Raw genomic sequence first — 14,904 nt, 5'->3', positions numbered from 1 at the left:
TCCCTCTGTACCTGTACCTATGGCAAAAAATTGCTAGAATGAGTTTTAACTTCTCTGCTAATTGTTTAAAATGCTGTAAACTTACATACAAATTGAGAATAGTTAACCATGTAAATATTCCTGAACATTTGCTTTGAATGTAGTTTCAATGTCTTCCTTTTGAGATAAGGGTAGAAAAAAAGGAAGCTCGGTTGAGAAAATGAAATAAAAAGGTACAATTAAATAAAATTATAGGTCGGTCTTTATGTAATCATCTTGCTGGAAATTATAGGGTTTCTCTGTCTTATGTAAAGAAACGTTTCACCAGAAGTGTTTCTCAACCTTCCCTTTGGTAGTATATTAACAGTTATACAGTGGCAATGTGATCCAGAATTGAGGTAATTATGGTGTAAATTTAGGCTAAAAATATGCATTTGCCCAAAATATTTGGTAACTTAGCCAAAAAGAAAGATTTGTAAAATTTAAAGGTATTGAATCTCTTTTTCGTGTGGTAGACTGGCGTTAAAATTTTAAACTAATTTATTTTTTTCCAAGTTTTCTGGAATGAGATCTGTGTTTTCTTTGAATGTGTCTCTAGGCAGAGACTGGCCAGATGGGGACTCAGGTTTTATTACAGTTATTTAAATCTTCACAGAACTAGCTTTTACTTACCATTTTCCAGAGCTCTCCTTTCAAAGATTTTCATGTAGAATATGATGTAAGCAAAATCCCAAAAGGCCCAGTGGAAAATATGCAGTATATTTCATTGTAATGAGACAAAAGACATAGCATTTAGCCACAAAGCCTTTTATCAGCAGGATGACGTATGAGGTGGAAACATTGAAACAAAGATAGTCTGATCATCTTGTGTTTAATGTCTTGCCTCAAAATTGACTTGTCTTATCATCAATGAATATTTTTAATAGTTCCTCTAGTGTTATGTTAAATACATAGACTCCGAATCTAGAGAATATGTGGCTTCAAAATCTTGTTTGCCCCTTATAGGTATTAGCTGTGTTACCTTGGGAAAAATCACTTAATCCATGTATGCTTTGGTTTCTTCATCTATTAAATAAGATTATATGGGAATTAAATATATACTTGTATGACTGGAACAGCATTTACTTATAACTGCTAATATTATTTTTCATCATATATCTGAAAATATCTATTATTGCCTTACTTTTAATTCATAGTTTGGGTTCAAAATTCTTAATTAATAGAATATTTCCCTGAGAATTTTGAAGATAATATGCCTTACTTTTTTGCTCTGAAAAGTCTGCTAATAGCCAAAATTAAGTGTTTTTTTTTCTGGTAGATTTTATGACTATTTTTATATTGTAAAAATAGTTTAGTTGTGATGTTTCTAAGTGTGAATATAGTTTTATTTTTTTCTGCTTAATATTTGAGGTACACTTTTAATTTAGGACTTACACATTTCTTTAGTTTGTAAAATTCTTTCCAATTCCTGGTCTAAATATTATTTTCCCATTATGCACTCAATTCTCTTCTTCTGAAACTTCCACCAGGCAAATATAGCTTTTCTATGTTTTTCCTGCTGTCTGTGTATTTCATCTCTTATTGCTCTGCCATTTAGTCATCAGAGCTGATTGAAGCTTGAACATCTGCACCATATTCATCCAAAAATCTCTCCAGAATTCATGAATTCACTTTTTGTTTGTTTCGTTTTGTTTCTCTTGAAGGCAGAGCTGTCTTCCTGAGCTTATTTTATTTATAAGATTTTTAAAAAAAATTTACATTGACTTGTATGTATTTGTGGGATACAGTGTGTTGTTTCAATACATGCGTATACTGCACAATAATTCAGTAGGGCATATAGCATAGTATTGCACCCATCAGTCCACCACGTCTCCCCGCTCCACACACACACACAACCCTTCCCTCCCAGCCTCTGGTAACCATTATTCTACTCTCTACTTCTATGACAACCACATTTTCTTTTTTTGTATTTCGCATATGTGTGAGATCATTTGGTGTTTGTCTTTCTGTGCCTGATTTACTTCGCTTAATGTGATGGTTTCCACTTCCATCCACATTGCTGCAAATGTTGGTATAGCATTTCTTTTTATAGCTGAATAGTATTACCACAATGTTTTGTCTTGTTTTTGTTTTTGTTTCTGTTTTTATACTGCAGTCTATGGGCATTTAGGTTGATTCTGTCTCTTGGCTATTGTGAATAGCATTGTGATGAACATGGGAGTGCAGGTGTCTTTTTGATATGTTGATTTCATTTCCTTTGGGCATATACCTAAAGGAAGGATAGCTGGGTCATAAGCTAGATCTATTTTTAGTTCTCTAGGGAACCTCCTCACTGTTTTCCACAGTGGCCATACCAATTTACATTCCCTCCAACAATGTAGGAGGGCTCCCTTTTCACTACCATTTATTTTCTGTTTTGTTGATAATAACCATTCTAACTGCAGTGAGATATCTCATTGTAGTTTTGATGTTGAGCATTTTTTCCTGTGCTTGTTGGCCATCTGTATGTCCTCTTTTGAGAAATGTCTGTTACTAATGGGCTTTGAGAGGGTCATTACAAGTGTCCTCGATATTTCTTTATTTAAAAATATCTTACAGGAAAGAATGAAGTCACATGGCTGGCATGCTTTGCTTAAGAAAAATATTCAGACTTGTTAGTACCTTATTTAAATATGAAGAAAAAGCTTCATGATAAGCCATTCCATGTGGTATGGGATATGCTTGGAACTTAATATGCTTGGTCATTTTTTATAGACTTTTTTTGTGTGTATGATATGTGTACCACCTGCCACAGAAATCCCCATGAACACTGAGAATATGAGATACGAGGAATTCCTTCTAGATGCTTCCCTGGGAAAAGATTGTGATATGCTTACATAAAAATAATACTTGAAATTATTGTCTTTAAAGGGAGATTGTTTAAAGGCATTCTAAGTTTTTAAGGGTCAGTAAATGCCACCAACAGTGTATTAGTACCATGCCATCTAGGTTGTTGAGCAATATTATTGGTGCACAAATAATTGTCTCCAGTAAAAAATACCAGGTATTTAACCCTTTTTCATCATTATATATAAGCCACCAAGCCCTCAAACACACTTTAAAACCAGTGGATACTACAATGCTAAATTTTAAGAATGCCCAGAATATTGAAGTAAGGCTGCCACAAGACAATCTATTTTGGCAGGAATTTATATATTAGCCTCAGAGAGCAAAGACAACTAAAGTTTACAGGCCATGGCTCTCTTTGATTATTTAATATATGACTAAGTGGCTTATTTAATTTTTAATTTATTTTTACCATAAGTATTTATTGACTTTCTAGCATTTTCTAGGAATCTGTTACATAGTTGTAGTAGTGTTATGCATACACATACACATGCTGTGGAAAAGATATAAATAATGTAAAAACTATAATTAGAGAGTGCAAAATCTCCTAGCTTCTCTCTTCTAATCTCCACATGGTCTCATTTTTAGAGGTAACCACTGTTAATAGCTGGTGTGCCTCCTCCTAGAAATTCATCCAGCCAAACAATATCCTAGCTTCTCTCTTCTAATCTCCACATGGTCTCATTTTTAGAGGTAACCACTGTTAATAGTTGGTGTGCCTCCTCCTAGAAATTCATCCAGCCAAACAATGTTTACTGAATGTCTTCTATGTGCTATGCATTGTGGATTCAGGGTCTAGGAATTACACAGGCAGGCAGACCAATGGGAGGTACTTTATTACAATAAAAACAATTTTCTTATATACCTGTAGATAGACAGATTTTCCATTTATTCACTCAGTAGTATATCAGAGACATACTTCTGTGTTGATATGTCCTAATGGCTCATACTTTTTAATAGGCAGATATATTCTATGTTTATGACTCTTTTGTTATATTTAACAGGAAGACTTATTTATGTAGACATATTCTATGTTTGATCATGTCCCTCTTATGTAAATCACATTGTCTCTAATAATTTGTTTTCATAAATAATGTTGCAGTGCACAAAGAAGGTCCTTGTGAGTGCTGTAAAGGTGGATTTATAGCAGAAATATCTCAATTTTGAAAAAGTAGTAAGAAAAAAATGTCCCTTATAAATAGCAAGACTCCATGATAAAATACAGAAGTATTTCCATAAACAGGGAGAGATCACTTCTGAGAAGAAAGTTTCCCTGAGAAAAAGCATTTTAACTTACAATTCAAAAAAAAGTGTGGGTATCACTTTGAGTATTCAAATATAACTGAATCAGAGATAAAAGACCAAAGATAAAATAGAGGCATAAAAGCATCATGTATTAAGGAATAAAGAACATGTATAATAATAAGAGGATAATGCATACATTCAACACCTATCTGTGTATCATGGTATAAGTACTCAGTAAGGGCAGATAAAGAAAGAAAATAATAAATTATAAAAAAAGGATGACATATGAAACCCAGAAGGAACACAATGTGTATCAAAACAGAAAGTTTCTTTCTGGTAAATTTTTTTGCTATCATTTTAGACATTTATATTTCTGATATTCTTTAAAAATAAAATTATAAACACACAGAAGTTACCAGATAATGCACCAACTATTCAACTCTTTTAATTTAATTAACTCTTACGTACAGGCAGTCCTCACTGTGCACTTCACAACCTGAAGGAAAACCCATGCATATTGGAAACACATCATTACTCTATAGAACTCCAATATGTATATATCTCAATTAATAGAGTATTGTGCAATGTAAAAACTGCCTTCATTATTTTACATTTTGAAAGTTGGTGTCTTTTTATTGATATCTTTTTAAACAATAACACTATTTATTTTTATCTTAGTAGATTTGAGAGAAATTTGGGAAAAAAATAAAATAATATTTTAACCTTAAAATATTTATGCAGAATCATCATCACATAGAATCCAGAATCTTTCTGTTATGCTTACTAAGTGCTTTTGGATCTGAATAGCTGGGTATAATCATTTGTCAGATTATTTTATTAGAAGTATGTAATAATAATATGCTTATAATAAATAATATTAAAAAATAAATAAAAGTAAGTTTAAGTAACTTTACTATTAAGCAACCTGGCAAACACTACTTGGTCAGGTGATCAAGGTTAATGTCATCAGTCATGAGTCACATTGATAGTATTTACCCTTGATATAACTTGATGAGAATGACACTTCTTTTTTGTAATCTTTCTCCCCAAACACGTAACCACATTTTAACCATTTGAAAAACATCAAGCAAACTCACATTGAGAGTAATTCTACAACATACCTGACCAGTATTTATCAAAACTGTTGAGATCATCAACAAGAAAAGTCTGAGAAACTAAATTCAGAGTAGAATTTAGTTAATAATAATGTACTAATCAATGGTGGTTCCTTAGTTATGATGAATGTACCATGGAAGTTAAGGTGTTAACTCTATGGGAAATTGGATGTGGGGCACATGGGAGCTTTTAGTTCCTTTGTAACTTTTCTGTAAATTAGAACTACTGTAAAATAAAAATTTATTTCAAACAAATATTTTCCTCGACCCTATACTTCTGCTCCTTACTGAAAAGTATGATGGTTGTTTCCAGAAAAAGCACTTTTATGGTTGAGCTGTGAGCAGATTAAACTGTGGTTCTCATGGAACAAACTTCTTACCTGAGAAAAATGACTGACAAATAATGGTTATTGAGACCTGGCTCTCTGACAGATGTCTTCCTATGAATAAACAAGTTGAGACGGTCACTTTCAGGAAAACAACTATAGAATTTGAGACCAATGATAAAACTGGAACTTTTAAGGAGAAATTATAATTTTGGAAAATAGGCATCCACCATCATTAGTTTCACAAAACTTAAGGACTTTTCTGATAAGATTACCAGTGATATTGACAAATGCAGTTTTTGATATTGCATGCTAAAATGTGTTAACATTTGGAAGATCTACATAACTTAGCGAACCATTATATTCTAAATGACTAATGCATGATGTTAACAAAGTCAAAATCTATTCAAGGTGGGAAAACACTCAAACCCAAAACTAGAACAAAAGAAAAAACTCAAAATCACTAATAGATTATAACGTAGCAGAGTACAAAAAGTTAATTCATATGATTTCAGAACTTATATTGCAGCTAGTCATTGTTGATTTTCTTGTGGTAATCAAAAGAATATCCATAGTTATCTGAAAAGGCTATAACATAATTTTTCATTTACCAACTAGATACTTATGTGTATCTTCATATACTCAACCAAAGCCATGTGCTGCAACAGACAGGTTGCAGGCATTAAATAAATTGGCAAAAATATGAAAAAATGCTACTTTTGCACTATATTATTTGTTTTGAAATATATAGCTTTGTTTATAAAATATGTTATTTCTGTTAACATGTAATAAGATTATTAGTTTTTAAAAATAAATTAATACAATTCCCAGTTGTAATATTGAATGCAACAAAATGGATGCATATAATACATATCAACAAACTTCTTCATTATTGCACTATATTATTTGTTTTGAAATATATAGCTTTGTTTATAAAATATGTTATTTCTGTTAAATGTAATAAGATTATTACTTTTTAAAAATAAATTAATACAATTCCCAGTTGTAATATTGAATGCAACAAAATGGATGCATATAATACATATCAACAAACTTCTTCATTATCCTCAATAATTTTTAAAATGTATAGGGTCCTGATAGTAAATAGTTAAAAACCTGCTGCTTTCCAAGACATTACACATAAGGTTTTGGTGGAAGAATTACTAGTTCCTCTGTCCAATTAACCACGTAACCTCAAACTGAAAGCCATCCAATTACATTACAAATAATACTTGGAAACTAATAAAATCTGATATTATGACTAGTTTTTTCATGCTCTATAGAAGGCTTTAGTTTATGATATTAATATTCTGCTATATCTTGTATTCTGGATGGTGTCAAATTCTGTGGTTCTGCCTCAAAGATTTCAGGATCAGCTCTGTTGACTTGTCATGACTGATTTGCTGATGTGATGTGATATAAGAAAGATGAGCACTGTAACTAAATTAGTAAACCTAAACACATGATTGTTAGTTCAACATCTGCTAAAAACTTAATGAGGGTTTGTTTATAGGCCAATGGAGCTTAGGAGTATATGGAAATGCAGGAAAGTATGCAAACTTTGTCAGGCATGAAAAATAGTATTTCTCTCCCTGAATTTTATTTGAAATTCACATAAAGGAGTAACAATTTATAAAATATGTGTAATGAATCACATTGGAAAATACATCAGTAAGTTCAGAAGCAAAACAAAAATTATAAGAGGATAAATATGTAAATTGATCAATTGGTTCAGCATAAAAATCACAAATTATTAGGAGCTCATATAGTAATATGCAGATTTTTTTAATTCACAAATATTTTGGTTCGTGAAATAAAGAAATAAATTATTCTATATTAAAGAATATGCAATAATTTTCCTCTGCTCTCAAGGAAAAATAACAAAAATATGTATCACGATGATGACAACAAACCTTCTCCAGTATGAAATCATTTTTCAGAGACTAAAACTATAATTGATTTAAGAAATCCACCAGGCGCACTGAAAGTGAACACATGGAATCATAGTCAAGAGACAATCATGACAGATGGCGATGGACGTGCCTGCCATTAGATCTGTATTTGAGATAGAAGTGGATGTTTTTCTTCCTTATATTGTGTAATTTTATAATTTTATATGTTCATTTCACCCTTGCACAGCATCAATTTGTGTGTTCAAGTGGTAGCTTTGTATTCAGGTTTCAATGTGAAAAGATGATATATGTTCTGTTTTGTACATATTGAAAGTAGCAGCATGTCACCTACCATGTGGGGAAAAACTGGTGGTGAGTTGGAGGGATGATGGTTCTGTCAGTGCTCTCCATCCAGACACCACTTGGAGCACACCTGCAGTTGAACACTTTGGTTTCTCACATGCTGAAGTAAGGGAGAACATACACCACAGGGAATCGTGGGGCGTCTCAGCAAGAAAGTATTAGAAAGTACTTATTACAGGCTTTGGGCTTGGGTTAGATGATCTTGGGGAGGGCTTAAGGAAGTGGGACTTCGCTATGGACTGGATATTGTCAGGGACTGAGGGTACTACTGTCACTGAGTATCTCAATATACATTACCTAGAAAAAAGAAAGACTAGATGTAATTGATAAAGAAACAGGAACTAGCATAGCCAGCATGGCTATTTTCGTGGTTTGATCATCTTCAAAAAAATCTTCCCCAGATCCACATCATTTATAAGTCCAGATCCCTAGCATGGTTTTTGAACCATATACATTTTGACAGCGTTATTTCTTCAGATTTTAAAATTCAGTGCCTTAGTATTTTATTCTCAATTCTAGGACTTTTTATTCCTATTTTAAAACATGAGCACCTTGACTCCTTTTTCCTTCCTTCCTTTCTTTGATGTGTTCCTTTTTTTGTTGTTGTTCCTTTGTTTTCATCACCTTGACTACCTTTTAGATAGCCTGAACATGTCAATGAGATCTCTCCATTTTATGCACAACTGGTGTTATAAACTCTATTTTGGAAAATAATAAGATTTTGTATAGTATCAACTTACATAAAAAATTATTGATAAGGTACACATTTTTGGCATTGCTGCTTAAATTTTTGCTTGGGTTTAAATTCCCAATTAAATTTGTGTTTGATGATTTTTTAAAAATCAAACATTTTGAGTATTTCTGACCCATAGCACAAATCATTTTTACATTCCTTAATACACTGACCACTTTTTCTAACAGACTATAGTGATCCAATAAATATTCATTAATTTAATTTGCTGATATGCATGCTATAATAAAACAACCTTATATCTCTGTTCATAAGACTTCCTTACAGTTGTTTTAAATGATCTATTCCCAGGGATACTAGTTCTTTTATACAATATTTCTGAAAAATTTGGTTAATGAGTTTGCTGAGCTAGAGTTGTAAATATTAGAGATTACCAGATAATTATTAAGAATGATAATTTTAATTTATTACATTACATTGATTATCCCTGCCAAGAATAAAACAAAAGAATTAGAAATATGTCACTCATTCAGGATGTATAAGTCATTTATTACCAAGTTAGAGAGGTCCAACTTGAACTAGCATTGAGGGCAAAGGCTTTATCCTCTCTCGTGATGTTTCTTTGCAACTTGTACATTTTTAGGGAAGACAGCATAACATAGCACTTTAGTCTCCTGTCCATTTCCTAAGTCATTGCTCCCTGAAGAATGGCAGGTGTCTTAGTCTGATGATAAGTGTGGAAGAAGACACTGGGCATTGAGAGCTCAGGTCCTGGCCTCAGAGAGTGAGTGTCCAGCTCTATCCCTCTTAAAATTTGGAGCAGCAGCCCCAGGAGGCCCAGAGATGCTTGGGTAACTCTATCTATTCTAGGTCCCTTTAATGACTGTTTATTAGTGATAAAGGAGATATTGTAGTCTCTCAACTCTCTTTCCCTTTTGAATTATTTCCATATACTTCAGATCTCTGATGGAGAAGGATAGAATTCCTCTTTGGGAGCTGAAGCAGAAAGCTAGCTCTATTCTTTTTTTTTTTTTTTGGATTTTGCAAGTATATTTCTATTGTATGAGAATCTTCAGTCTTAAAATTTTTGCTAGAATGTATGTAAATCATCAATTTTAATAGATTTTGCCAAATTATCTTCCCCAAATTTCCCACCGATTTCTGCTTCCTCCACAGTGACTACGAGTGTGTTCCTCCCCACATGCCAGCACCAGAAGCTTTGCCAATCTAACTCTATTCTAAGAGTAATAAGATGTAAAGAAAAAAACACTACTGAATTATTTCAGGGAGAACACTGTATGTGCTTGAAATACCTTCCCTGGGGTGCCCAAACTAATCCTCCACTGTCTTGAGGAAAGGGGAAGAACGATACTCGTGCAAACAGAGGAAGATGGTTTAGTGTTATCAGAAGAGCTGCAGGCAGAGAAAGAAAAGTAGAAAATGTAAAGCTGTTGTATTAGTCAGTTTATGTTGCTTACAACAAAGTACATGGAACTGGGTGATTTTATAAAGAAAACAAAATTTATTGCTTACAGTTTCTGAGGCTAAGAAGTACAAAGTCCATCTGGTGGTGGTGAGAGTGACTCGGGGGTCTCACATTGCAAGATGGTGGAAGCAGAGAGAGAGAGAGAGAGAGAGAGAGAGAGAGAGAGGCTCCTTTTCTTTTAAAACCCCAGAACCACACCGCTGACCACCATTTTTAATCCATTCACTACTGCATGGTCCTACAATCCAATCACCTCTTCAAGGCCCCACCTTTCAATTACCATAATAGGATTTCCCACCCTCTTAACAGTCACAGTGGGGACCGAGTTTCCAATAGATAAAACTTGGGGGACATGAGTCAAGCTTCAGTGAGTTTTTGGGGGACATAATTAAATCCACTACAGCTGGTAACAAGGCTAAAATATTAGGCAACTTTTAACTATTTACATATTTCTGCAGTAGCCCAATGGTTGATTCTGAACATTCAAATTCAAATGTGCATTGTATTTACAAATGTGCAATTCTATTTTCTTACATTTTATGTCATAGAGGAAAATTAAAAGTAAATGGTCTATGTTGCCTTTAGTTTAATGCTTACTAAGTTTCAGGGTTTTATGTGTTCATTCTTGAGTAATTAGTGTTGTGAAATGTATTTAAATTTTTTTATAAAATCCATTATAAAATATAGGAAACTGAAGTACAGAAAAAGGAACTAATCTATGTAAGGTTGAATAAATATTAAGTAATGGAGCATAGAATTAAACCCAGGCAGTCTGAATTCAGAGACCACTCCCTTTATTGCTATGTATGCTGTGTATTGCTAAATATGCTGTGTATGCTATGTATTTATTACTATGTATTTATTTTTTATCAGCCTATTTGTTTATAATCTATCTATCCATCTATCATTTATCAATCTAGATGTTTTATATAAGACTAAAAAGCAAGAAAGTGCAACACCATTATGTAAAGAATTACTTCAGCAATATGTATTTTCAGTCAAGGAAAAAGAAAATGCTACAACAATGGCTTATGCAAACGGGAAATATGCTTCTCATATAAGAAGTCCATCAGAAGGAAATCATTGGCTTTGATTTAGTGGGTCAATGATGCTATAGCCAAGCTCTCTGCAGCTGCAGCAATTATCTCCATATTTATGCCTTTATCTCCAGAAAAAGGCATTAGGAGGAAGCACCTTGCCAGCCTCTCTTTCTCTTCCTATTGGAAACGTTAACTTATGTTAAGTTCTGTGAGTAAAAACTGTTACATGACCACCTTTAGCTGCAAGGGAGGCTACTGGCATGTCACAATGCAGCCTGAAGAATGGGCTCACTTGCATGTCTCTGGACTTAGGATAAACAATTTTTCCTTCAAAAATAAAATCTTATCAGTCATGACAAAATCCATGGACTGTAATTACTGAATAGGACTGCCACAAAATCCATTAGTTATATCACTGAATATAACCTTTACTATTCTGCTTCACTCATGAGACAAAAAAGCACCCTAATACCCTTAGGCAAAAAAAAAAAAAAGATCTCTGGATCACCTCTAAAAGAATAACCAACTTATCATTCAAGAGACTGTCATTTCTTATTACAGTTGACTGTGATTTCAGTTAATTTATAAATATCTTTAAAACCTAATGGAATACTACTCTGCCATAAAAGAATGAAATTCTACCATTTGCAGCCACATTTATGAACTTAGAGAAAATTATGTTAAATGAAATAAGCCAGGAGCAGAAAGAACAATAATGTACGTCCTCACTTATAAGTGGGAGCAAAAGAAAGGAAGGAAGGAAGGAAGGAAGGAAGGGAAAGGAAAGAAAGAAAGAAAGAAAAAGAAAATTACAATAATACATTAAACTTTCAAAAAAAAAAAGAAAAATAACAGAACTGTGGTTTTTAGAGGTGGAAAAGGGGCAGGGAGAGGGGAGTTAGAAAGAAACTCGTTAAGGATCATAAAGTTTGATTACATTTTGTAAACATGAGTGTACTAATTCTCCTGATCTGATCAGCACATATTGTACACATGTATTGATATTCAATACTTTACCCCACAAATATATATAATCAATTATCTTTCAGTAAAAATAAAACTGTCAACAAATAAAGCCTTATGAATGAAATACATCACACTACACCTGTGTAAAAGTAGTCATGTTTTAATTACGGGCTATAAATGACTAATACCATGAGCTTGAATTAGAAAAATTAAGATTCTAAATAAATTGTTAAGTAATTTCACTATAGGGGTCAATGAAAATTGTTCTCTACATACAATACGATCATTAATAGACTCCTAAATCTTATTTGGAAAGATGAGGCAAAAAATAGTAAAACCACACTTTTCCTATAAAAAGTGACACATTATCTTCTGTAGAGACAGCTACGATAGGTGAAGAAGGGAAGACATGGTCACTCTGCTGCACACCCAGGACATCGGGGACCTTAGAAGGGTCTGGTCACTTTCTTCCTCTCCATCATCTTCAGCACCTCGTTTGCTCTTCTCCCCTCAAAGACCTTCTTCCTCTTTGTCAACACAGGGATCATCGTCAACGTCATCCTGAGTTTCTTCTGTCATTAAGTGTTACAGACCCACTCCCTCTTCCCCCTCCCCCAGTTCTGAGCCTTCCTCCTCCTCTTCCTCATGTCCTCCAGGTGGACCAGCTTCCTTCCTCTTCCTCTTCCCCGTCGTCTCCATCTTCATCATCCTCTTCCAGAGTCGGCCGCTTCATCATCCTCCTGATCAAATCCATCCAAGCACGTGATTTGCTGCAGCAGTTCACAGATACTTTCTCTATAATCTTCCAGATTTGTGATCTCACAGTTAAACAGGTCAAGACTTCTCAAATGTTTAAGATTTTGCAGAGCTTCTGCTGTACTGAGATCTTTAATTTTGTTTCCACTCAGATTGAGGTGGCTGATATTTGGACATTTCTCTGCCAAGACTTCCAAGACTCCAGAAATTATATTGTCACTAAGTTCCAACTTTGGAAGTTTATTTAAGCTGGGAAGCTGAGCCAGTGAACTCAGTTCCACATTAGCCGTCCTCAGATACTCTGCTTCTTTAAAAGTATCATTCAGGCCTTCGATTTCTCCATTGACACACAGACAATTATCAAGAACTAACTCTGTCACCTCCTCCGGGACTCTGTTCCTTAACTCCAGGTTAATCCTCTTCTGCATCCCCATGTCCACCTCCTGCTCTTCTGTACTATCCTCCTCCCTTCCCCTTTCTTGCTTTTCCCACTACTCCCAACCCTAAAGTTCTAAAAGACTTGGAAATAAATGAAAATATAATGTCCACTACCAACAGGTAGGCCTGGGAGAGAAAGAATAGAACAGCAAGTGGAGTCCAAGGAGTCGAGACTCTCACTCGGCTGTCCCCACCTCCTTGTCCACACACTCACATGTGAACACATGTGCCCCCACCCCGGAGTGCCTTCTCCTTCAAGTAGACAGAGCTTAAGAGCATGCAACTTTGTAATTTTGCTGTGAATGTGGAAAGAATAAATTAAAAATTCAATTAAAATTAATGAGATCTATTTACAGAAGTGCTGTTTGGTTTTACTTTTTAACTTGTCTCTTATACCATAGTTAATTTTTAAAGTTATAGTTATTATAAAATTTATGTTTCATTCAAACTCGAACTGAGTTCAGGATTTGAGATTTGCTGAGAGTATAATCAGAACATTCAAGCAAGTGAAGGAAATACAGATTCAAACCTGTCTTTGTTTGAGGAGTCTTGCTAATTTGGAGAATTTTTTCAACAGTCACATTATGAAAGTTATAATCAGGATACATAACGTAAAGTCAAGGATAATCACCCTTTATCACAGGGATGTCAAACATGCTCTGAGGAATTTCAGTGCTGACTGCTTTTCTTCCTTAGCGTTTAACCTTGAATAAACACGTTCATAAATGCATTTAAAAGTTTTCTCAGAAATTGAGGTACTCTCGGCGAGGAGTACATTTTAACTCTGTTGTATTTTACAGCTACACTGGCTGCTCGGGTATTTCTTCTCAAGGTCGGGGGTATAATAGAATTGCTAGATGTTTCAGTAAATTAGAAAAGAAAATGTGAGTTGGTACCTTTGGATATGGGCAGATTCAGTTAGTAGACGAAAAGTAACAAAAGCAGACTCAGTTCAATTGGTGTTTATTTGTTGCTTTGAAAATTACTCATTTTTACTGTAATTTTCAATATTTTTGAATTAGAAAAAGTATATGTATATATACACACATCTATTCTGTTTTCTGATCATATGTATGTGTTTGTGTGTATATATAATCTCTATGTTGGTTTTAAATTATAAACATATTTAATGGATATTCATAAACCCTCCATTTATCCCAAGAACTAAACTATGTCCAATGTTTGAAGTAGGTCTTGATTATTCAGGCAAGACCAGATTGGATCTCTTAAATAAAGAAACCTCAGTAAAGGCTCAGAAAACAAACAAGCAATAAAAACAACTCACATATAAAAAAATACCATTGGGGTCAACAGAAAATAAGAACACATGCTTTTATTTGCCCTTTTTAGGGCTAAATGCAACATTTTAGGAATATCATAAATATGCATATTTTTCCACAGAAATATTTATTTTATCTTTGATAATTCACACTTCATTATCTGAGACATGTATAATCTGCACTCTGCTGCACTAATAAATATTTGTGGAGATGAAATGTAACAATTAGCCAATAAGTAAATGAAATATGATGTAATCATTCATTATCAGTACCTGCACGTAAATATCTCAGACTCTGATTTGCTTAAATTCCTTGGTAATAGTTTTTCTCTGTAGTTTTAGAGCTCACGTACTGCCATCTTTGGGTATAGTATAAAGTTTATTTTCTATTCAACTTTTGGTTGAGTTGTATTTTTCCCTTGGTATTAAACAAATCAATACT

General features: G+C 33.7%; 1 pseudogene; it reads right to left on the bottom strand.

The window, feature by feature from the left end:
* Positions 1-12,373: 12,373 nt before the first annotated feature.
* On the bottom strand, positions 12,374-13,179 carry LOC103607306 (annotated as a pseudogene).
* Positions 13,180-14,904: the final 1,725 nt, after the last annotated feature.

The sequence above is a fragment of the Galeopterus variegatus genome, unplaced genomic scaffold (assembly GCF_000696425.1).
Source record: "Galeopterus variegatus unplaced genomic scaffold, G_variegatus-3.0.2 Scaffold7326, whole genome shotgun sequence".
Lineage (NCBI taxonomy): Eukaryota > Metazoa > Chordata > Mammalia > Dermoptera > Cynocephalidae > Galeopterus > Galeopterus variegatus.
The sequence above is the reverse complement of the archived record's forward strand: the minus strand, read 5'-3'. Positions and strand labels throughout refer to the sequence as shown.